This window comes from Otolemur garnettii, unplaced genomic scaffold, assembly GCF_000181295.1.
Source record: "Otolemur garnettii isolate 467f Iridium unplaced genomic scaffold, OtoGar3 scaffold00217, whole genome shotgun sequence".
Classification (NCBI taxonomy): Eukaryota; Metazoa; Chordata; class Mammalia; order Primates; family Galagidae; genus Otolemur; species Otolemur garnettii.
The window spans coordinates 2165258-2175520 of record NW_003852612.1 but is presented as its reverse complement, the minus strand read 5'-3'; the positions used below and the strand labels follow the sequence as shown (position 1 = coordinate 2175520).

The window sequence follows — 10263 nt, the reverse complement described above, 5'->3', positions numbered from 1 at the left end:
CCTGTAGTCCCAGCTACTTGGGAGGCAGAGGCAGGAGACTTGCTTGAGCCCAGGAATTTGAGGTTGCTGTGAGCTGTGATGCCACAGCACTCTACCCAGGGTGATAGCTTGAGACTCTGTCTCACAAAAAAAAAACAAAACAGAGATTATTTATTTAGATAGTAGGTTCTCTTCTCTATGAAGAGAATAAGAATGTTTGGGAGGTGCCTGTAGCTCAGTGGGTAGAGTGCCAGTCACATACACTGAGGCTTGCGGGTTCTAACCTGGCCCAGTTGAACTAAAACAATAACAACTGCAACAACAACAAAAAACTAGCCAAGCATCATGGCAGGTGCCTGTAGTCCCAGCTACTTGGGAGGCTGAGGCAAAAGGATCGCTTAAGCCCAAGAGTTTGAGGTTACTGTGAGCTGTGATGTCCACAACTCACAGCTCTACTGAGGGCGACAACTTAAGACTCTGTCTCAAAAAAAAAAAAAAAAAGTTTGTCATTGAGTTCTCATCAGATATTATTTACTCAAACATGTATATGTAAATCTGTTACATGGTCATTGATAGTAGGAGACAGGTAGGTAGTTTAGAGAGAAACATATGAAATAGAAAGTAGAAGCAAAATGTATTTAGCCATAGTTATATGGCTAAAAAAATAGAGTAATTCCTCAGAATGGATAGCCTTTTTTATGGATAAAATCTGTACTCCCTCGTATACCTTCCAGTGGGAGCTAGATTGTTCATGTTTAGAAATTATCCTCAACAATGATCTTAGAAAAGGTCATCTTTGGGCATAAATATATATTTATTTTTTACTTTTTTTTGAGACAGAGTCTTACTATGTTACCCTTGGTAGAGTGCCATGGCATCACAGCTCATAGCAACCTCAAACTCTTGGGCTTAAGTAATCCTCTTACCTCAGCCTCCCTACTAACTGGGACAACAGGTGCCTGCTGCAAGGATTTTAGCTGGCCCTGGCTGGGTTCGAACCCGTCACTCTTGGTGTATATGGCTGGCATTGTAACCACTGTGCTACAGGTCCTGGGCCTTTTTGTTTTTTGGGTTTTTTTTTTTTTTTTTTTTGTTTTTTTTTTTTTTGAGACAGAGTCTTACTCTGTGCCTTGGAAAGAGGGCTGTGGTGTCATAGCTTACAGCAACCTTATACTCTTGGGGTTGAGCAATCCTCTTGCGTCAGCCTCTAGAGTAGCTGGTACTACAGGCACCTGCCTGGATGCCCAGCTATTTTTAGAGACAAGGTCTCACTCTCGCTCAGGCTAGTCTCAAACTTTAAGCTCAGGTGATCTACCCATGTCAGCCTCTCAAAGTGCTAGGATTACAGGCATGAGCCACCAAACTTGGCAAATATATCGTTTATTAAATTCTCCTTTGCCAATTGACTTTCTGTATGTTCACTTACATGTCACTGACCTTTAGTTTACTAGCCTCAGAGACAGCAGAAATTTTAAAGATATGGAGCCTTGTTATATATGAATAGGTTAAGTTAGTTGTAAGTATTGGCAACATTGAAAAACATTTGTTTATAGATTATAGAGTCCTTATGCAACACAGTGTATACCTAAAACCTGGCAAGAGAAGAAGACTTTAGTTTCATACAGGTCAGTCAATACCTAGAACACTACCTTATGAAAATATCTCAAAAATGATTTGTTGCCATGCTACAGAAATTATTACATAACATAGAAAAGAAGGAATTTCTCCCCCAGTTCATTCTTTGAAGCCAGTATCACGTTGATACCAAAGTCAGGAAAGGACACACAGAGAAAGAAAACTACAGACTGAAGTTCCTTATGAGATGAAAACTCATCTTACATCTTAAGATGTAAGAATACTCAATAAAATACTAGCGAACTGAATTCTGCATCTTATCAAAAAAAGAATCCACCACAACCAAGTGGGATTCATTCTAGGGATGCAGGGATGGTTCAACAAATGCAGATCAGCAAATGTGATTCACAACATAAACAGGAGCAAAAGCAAAGACTATATGACCATCTCAGTAGATGCAGAAAAGCATTTGATGAAATGTTATTATTAAAACTCAACAAGCAGGCATAGAAGGAACATATCTCAAAATTATAAAGGCTATAATTAGAAAGGCTAAAACGCACAGCCAACATCATGCTGAATGGGAAAAAGCTGAAAATATTCTTCCTAAGAAGTGGAACAAGAGAAGGATGTTCACTGTCACCACTTCTGTTCAACATAGTGTTGGAACTCCTAGCCAGAGTAGTTAGGCAAGAGAAAGAAATAAAGGGTATCCAAGTTGAGAAAGAGGTCACATTATCACTTTGCACTGATGACATGATCTTGTACCTAGAAAACCCCAAAGACTCCACCAAGAGATTGCTGAAATTGATAAATAAATTCAGCAGTGTCTTAGGATACAAAATCAGTGTACATAAATCAGTAGCATTTCTGTATACCCATAACAGTCGAGCTGAGAGTCAAATTAAAGACTCAGTACCATTCCCAATAGCTACAAAGAAAATACAATACCTGAGTATATTTAACCAAGAAGGTGAAAGATCTTTACAAGGAGAACTACAAAGCACTGAGGAAAGAAATCACAGAAGGCACAAACAAATCATGCTCACGTATTGGCAGAATCATCATGTAAAAATGTCTATACTACCCAAAGTGATTTACAGATTTTATGAAATTCCCATTAATATGTCAATGTCATAGTTCACAGAGTTAGAGAAAATAATTCTGTATTTTGTTTAGAACCAGGAAAAAGCCCACATAGCCAAAGCAATCTTAAACGAAAAGAACAACTCTGAAGGTATCACATTACCAGTCTTCAAACTATACTATCAGGATATAGTAAGCAAAACAGCACGATATTGGTACACATACAAAAACAGAGGCATAGACCAATAGAACAAAATAGAGAACCCAAATATAAACCTCCTACCTATAGCCACTGGTCTTTGACAAAGCAGACAATATACAATGGGGAAAAGAAGCCCTGTTCAATAAATGGTGTTGGGAAAATTGATAGCCAGAAGCAGAAGGATGAAACAGAACCCCATCTCTTCTCACAAAACTTAATTCAAGATGTATAAAAGACTGAAGCCTAAGGTATGAAATCATAAGAATTCTAGAGGAAAATGTAGGAAAAACTTTTCTAGATACTATCCGAGGCAAAGAATTTATGAAAAAGACTCCAATGGCAATCACAGCAACAACAAAAATAAATAAATGGGATTTGATTAAACTATAAAGCTTCTTCACAGCTAAGGAAATAATCAACAGAGCAAGTAGATAACCTACAGAGTAGAAAAAAATATTTGTAAGCTGTACATCCAATAAAAGGTTAATAACCAGAATCCACAAAGAACTCAAGCAAAGACTAAAAATCAAACAACCACATTAAAAAGTGGACAAAGGGGCAGCACCTGTGGCTCAAAGGAGTAGGGTGCTGGCCCCATATGCCAGAGGTGGTGGGTTCAAACCCAGCCCCAGCCAAAAAACTGCAAAAAAAAAAAAAAAAGTGGACAAAAGACATGAACAGAAATTTTTCAAAAGAAGATAGACAGATGGCCAATAAACATGAAAAATGCTCAGTGTCACTCACTAATCATCAGGGAATTGCAAATTAAAATCACAATGCAATGTAACCTTAGCCCTGTTAGAATGGCTTTTATTAAAAAGTCCCAAAGTGATAGATGCTGGAATGGATGCAGAGAGAAAGGAATACTTACCTGTACACAATGTCAAGACTGCAAATTAGTACAACCTTTGTGGAAAATAGTATGGAGATTTCTGAAAAAACTACAAGGAAACCTGCCATTCAATGTGGCATTCCCACTCCTGAGCGTCTATTGAAAAGGAGTCTTTCTATCAAAAAGATACCATCACTTAAATGTTTATTTCAGCACAGTTCACAGTTGCAAAGATGTGGGTTCAACCCAAGTGCCCATCAATTCATGAGTAGATGAATAAAATGTGGTATATGTATATCATGGAATATACTCAGCCATAAAAAAGTGTGAATTAATGCCTTTTGCAATAATTTAGGTGGAACTGGCCACCATTCCCCTGAGTGCAAATATCTCAAGATTGGAGAAACAAACAATACTTGTGCTAATTATTAAATTAGAACTAACCAGTGAACACACATGTGCACAGAGGGAAGTAAAATTCAGTAGAAATCCAGAAAATGGTGGGGGGGGGAGAAGAAGAGCAAAAACATGCCTGATGGGTTCAAGGAACACTATTTGGGTGATGGGCACACATAGCTGTGACTCAAGCTTATAAAACTGATCCATGTCACCAACAGCATGTGTACTACCTTAATATTTTGAAATAAAAATAAATGTTTATAAATTTTAAAAATGATTCTTTAAATGGTTGATGATTAAATAATTTTTAGACAGTGCTAATATCATTTTTGGAGGTATACAATCTAGAAATAATATACTGTATACTGTGTATAATGCTCTCCTGTAGATAATAAATACCCACATTTAGTGACCTAAACTTTCAGGAAAATGCCCCTCAAGAAAATGGCCAGCTTTTGGCTAGGAAAGGCACATTAGGGGAGGGGGGAGAAAAGGAGAGGTAACATTCCCCTAAATCTGCAGATTGCACTGCCCTCCTGCAGCTGCCTGCTCTATGGAGGCTGTGCCTTCCTTCTCCTGGGATACCTTTCCTCCCCTCAAGAGTAGTCAGGCAGGTCCCTGGGGCCTGCATGGGGCTCCTGGTCCACTCCACATGGCTGGGCCTTAGCCCTCACCCTGCATGGCCATGGCCTGCTGTGCCAACCCTGCAAATGCTCCCTCCCCTGATCACCACACTCAGCAGAGGCTGCTCTAGCCAGCTCCCACCAGATCCCAGATCATCCTAGGCTAGTACCCCATGTAGCTGGCAGATCCAGATGGGGAGCAGTGACCCTGGCAGACCCAGTGGGTTACCCCACTCTCAAGCCACACTGCCTATGTATAATACACATCTTATTTTTCCCTCAAAAATTTGAGCAAAAAAAAATACACACCAAAATATGATGAGTACATTGTCTGGAATCATTCAAAATATTACAAATTGTCATATATTTTTTAAAAATTCTTCAAGTACTAAATAAAGCCAAATAAAGTGTCATATCGAATACTGGATATATAAAGCCATATGAAGCAGGTGGGTTGATTTTATTTTTAAGGCATTGTAATGTAGTTCTCTATTCATTTTCAATCTGCTATTTACATTGGTATGCAATTACCTCTAATTTATATCTTAGAAAAGATTCTTTTCAGTCAAATGCAGGTAGGATTTGTTTTTTAATTACACAGGTAACAATAGTAAAAGTAATTCTCATTAAATGATTGCTTACTGTATACATGCAAGGCACTCAGTCTTTTAAATGCATTGTCTAATTTAATCCATAAAGCATAGATACTGTTCTTATCTCCAGTTTGGAGACAGTGAACTTGAACTGATCCTTAGATAGAGTTGAGTGATTTTCCCCAGATCACAAATCTAGGCAGTGACCAAACCCTAAATCTAGGTTCCTCAACTTCAGATCACTTTTTTAAAATGTAAATTCTCTGACATAACTAGATCTGACCTTCATACTTCCCATGGTTCACCCTTACATCATTGAGAATATCTCTGCCTTTGGTGAACGCCTGATCTTCTATAGGCACATGGCTGGATCACTTCTTCTCTAATCATAAACTTATATTGTAACCAAGTGCCTGTTGAGTTATTTTCTCAATGTCCATTTCTGTTTGGTATTTGTTTTCAAGGAAATCTGAGGGTTTTTCTCCAGCCTATTTATTTAAGTCCCTGGAGACTAGGAAATACCATAGGTGTAATATAGCCTATTGACATGTGGGGTAGCACTGAGAAGCACACAGTTCAGGTCCTGGCACATGAGAAGGCATTTGATAAATGTGTGTTCTTTCATTCACTGCTGTACTCCAAAATATTTGTTCTTTTAGCGGAGGTTTTATTTATTTTCAACTTTTCCACTGAAAAAGGATAAAGCAAATGACTTTGGGTCTTCTAAATCAAAGTATTCTATCCCTTATTAATTATGTTTACCTATTAAAATAGATTTATGAATTTTAGTACAAGCAATAGGAATTTCACATAAACTTAGAATATTTAATTGAGCATTTTATATCTTATATTTTATAAGCTCTGGTTTAAAGCAGAAGTCTCTATTGAATTACTTTCAAGATGACTTGCACAATTCCACTTTTTTTTTTTTTTTTTGTGCCATGGAGAAAGTACAGAGGAATAGAAAAACTGTATTTTTCTAAATGAAGCAACATAGCTAGCTTAAGACCAGTTTTCCATGTTAGAAAGATAGCAAATAGTACTGCCGAGCTCAGTTTGGATCCCTGAGCTTGGCAGTACTATTTGCTACTTTGGGACATTTCCTCCCCAGATGATAATTGAAAGAGCAGTTCCACAAAGTGCTTTATGACCTCTGGGAAAAGTCTGTTTCATCCACTCTCCACCTGTCCTACTGGACCTGCATGATGACCTACAGGTAGAGTTAGTTGGTTTTTAAAAGAAAGAATCAGTCTGCTCTGATCTAACTGACATTGAAGCAGTGTTTAATCCTATGAGAGATCACTCGGTTGACATTCTGGAGAATTATCTTTGAGGTTGGAAAGATTTATGACTCCAGCTTGTAAAAGTGGCAGATAGCTCTGCCAGAGAAAAAAGAAATCACCTGTGAAAAGTTTTATTTAACTATGCTAGACTCCTTTAGGTAAGAGTAAGTAATGAATATATTTCGTGGAGCCTTCTGGATTTGAACAGAGTGGAGAGATACTTCCAACAGAAAATTACCATCATTTACTTTTTTAAAAAAACTTGCTTTATTTGTTGATTTTTTTTTTTTTTTGTTACTACTCACCACTAAATTTGGAATGGGTTGGTTATTAAATCAAAGCTTGATAACAAAACCAAACAATATTTGTAACTGATAGTTCTAAGAACTTCAACATGTGATCGTTTGTAATTTTTTCTTAAAATATGTATCACCTTGCTCTTTTGGAATATTAGTTCAAAATGTATCAGTGACATATCATTTCTAGTGAGTTTTCCTATAAGTTTCTCAATATATAGATCAGAATTACCATGAGATACCTAAACCAATCCTAGATTTTATACCTAAGGAAACTTAGGTCTGCATACTTATTTCACTTTATATTGCAATTGAAAGGGGCCAAAATAATGTACTGATGTTAATTACTTTAAAGATAAAAAAAAGTCATCCATAATTCTACCTTTCAAATAGTTTTCATTTTTGTAGGTTTTTTCACATGAAATTTAGTTTCATATGAATATACATAAAAGTTACCTATACCTATTTCATTTACCCACAAATTGTAATTATTTTTTATACATTTAATAATCATTTGAATAAAATGTTTCATGAAATAGGATGGACTAAAATACAGTACTATGATTTAACTACTGTCCTTACCTTTTGAACAGTTGGTGGTCCCAAATTTTTCTTTATGTAAGGTAGAAATAAATATGTTTGTACAGTTGGTACTTCTTTAGAAGAAATTTACAAAAATGTTATTACTGAGTCTAAGGATAATTTTAAGCCTCTTGATTAATATTACTTTATTCCATTCCAAAAGATCCTTAAGGGTCTTTTTATATCATGGTTATTTTTATGAAATCACAGAATACTCTAAAAACCTTGGGAAATCAGTATCAAGTATGTATTAAACAAGTGTGGTAAATTGACCTTATATAAGTTAGTGATTCTTTAGGCATAATCTTATTAAATTATTAATCCAGCAAACAGTTTAATGTATTTAGATGATAATGAAAAGCATCCTTTAAAGTCAAAGGCCACTTAATGATGAGAGCACGTTCTGAAAAATATTTGTTGTGCAGACATCATAGAGTGCACTCACACAAACCTAAGTTGCAGCCCGCAGACTTTTACATCAGTTTGCTTTGGTCCCTTTCCCGTTTTCTTTGCTTCCTTTCTATATCTCTCTTCACTACTTCCTGGTTAGTCCCTAGTTTTTAACTCTAGATATTAGTATTTTTTCCTCTTCTTCTTAATGTACTCTTTGTACACTTCAGGATTCTAAAGTTACCTTAATCTTCCCTCTTTTTCCCTTCACATCAAAACTCATTCTGGGATAGGAGTGTTGATTGGTATCTTCTCCTTAGTATCCTGAGGTATGAATGCTTCCTCTTTCCTCCACTGCTAGTTGTTCATCAGTACAAATAAATTCCTCTGCTATTGCTGAGTGTCAGGTCAGGGTATGACTAGAGTTCAAGCTAGCTTTCTTTTTCTCTCACAGCTTTGATCAATCTCCTCAAGTCCTCTGGCTCTGGCTGGAGAAAAAGAAAAGTATTGCCAATATGGAGCTCTTGAGAAAACTTGCAACTAACTCTTTTGAGGTCTCTATCTGATATTTGTTTCTTTTTTTTATTATTTAATCGTAACTGTGTACATTGATGCATTTATGAGGTTCAGTGTACTGATTTGATATACAATGTGAAACGCTTGCATTGAACTGGTCAACATATCTATCACAATCATACTCTTAATAGTTTTGAAATGTACCTTTGCATCATGCACATTAGGTGAGGTCCCCCCAACTACCCTCCCTCTTCCCGCCTCCCCCTCTCCTCTCCCCTCTCTCCTCTTCCCTTCTATTTTCTGGACTATAGTTACATTTTACCATTCGGTGTGAATGTGTAGGTGATTATATATTGATTTCATAGTAGGATTGAGTACATTGGATATATATATTCAATATATATATATATTTTTCCATTCTTCAGATACTTTATTAAGAAGAATATGTTGCAGCTCCATCCAAGTAAACATAAAAGATGCAAAGTCTCCATCTTTTTATGGCTGCATAGTATTCCATGGTGTACATATACCACTGTTAATCCATTCAGGGGTCACTGGGCATTTGGGTGATCTTTGTTTCTTACCAAAGGAGTACAATTCCTGATGTAAAAGGAAAGGCCCTCTGATTCAAGGCCCTGCCCTAGTCTCTAGTGTGTACAGGATCCTTCTCCTTCCTGCAGAAGGGAGAAATCTGGGCAGACCCGCTAAAGGAGATTCAGGAGAACTTACTATTTATCTTATTTCTGACCTTAGAAATGCTTCGTTTTTAACAGGATAAAATAATTTTGTAGGTAATCACTATAACCATTCTTTATACATAGTACCTTTATATGTAGTACCTAATTACTATGTAATTTAAGAACATATTTTTATCTGATTTTTTAAAATTGTATTTGATATTATGTGATCAAAACACTGAGTGTAGTTTAATTTTAATTTCATGGGTTTTGATATGGCCATTATTCAGGATGGTTAATTTTTCAGGAAAATGGGTTGGTATTTTACATTAGATTCTTCTTCTAATGTAAATTGGTTCAAATTCTCCATTGTCAGGCCTTAGCTTCACTAAACTATTTTTTTACCCGCTAAAGTAAAGTTAACTCAGTTATTTAGAGATAGTGGTAAAGGAAGAGATGAAAACCATTCTGATAATACAGGTATGAAACAAAGACCTGAGCCAGGAGGCCGAGAAAGCCTCTTCATCTAGGCATGTTAGAAGAAATTGAAACAAAGTGACAAAATTATGTTTATTCTGGCAGAGGGTTTGTTCTTCCTTTTGTGCATATAGTGGCATAATCTTTTCAAGAGCCTATTCAAAAAAATGGAGCACTCTGGTTTTTTGACCTGAAAGAGATTTTCGGGAGCTCCATGTATCTGATTATGCAGGTAATTTGTGAGTGCTTGTGTGAGCTCTGTACCACAGTGCTGAATAATGGTGTAATACCAACTTATAATTAATATCTGTCAGGATTTACAGCGTAGGAGGGTGAGGAAGGAATAGCCTTGTTAATACATCCAGACAGTGTGTAAAATAAATTTTTATACCTTTGTGGAAGCTTCAGAGAGCAAATTACTATATTTCTAGGTGTGGGTTCATAGAAGCATCTTTCTTTATCCTTGGTTTTTCTTTGGCAGCATTTGTCACAGATCATTCTTTTAATTTTATTTGCTGTTATATACATGGTATAAGCCAATATTTTAGGCTTTGTTTGGTACTGAAGAGAACCCCAGGGAGATTTGCTTTGCTATTATATTAGACCTAATACAGGCTGATGGTTTGAGAAAACTACAGAAAGGAGACAGAGTGACAAACTAAGCCAGCAACAAAGAAATGGAAATCAGGAACTCTGGGATGTTAAACTGAAGTCTTCACATATATAAAATGATCTGCTCGTTTAATTAATACT

At 36.4% G+C, this 10263-nt stretch overlaps 1 protein-coding gene across 1 annotated transcript in view; it reads left to right on the top strand.

Moving 5' to 3' along the window:
- PARG (poly(ADP-ribose) glycohydrolase) overlaps nucleotides 1–10263 on the top strand; it is a 139440-nt gene that overhangs the window by 111413 nt on the left and 17764 nt on the right. The gene's annotated exons all lie outside the window — the stretch shown is intronic.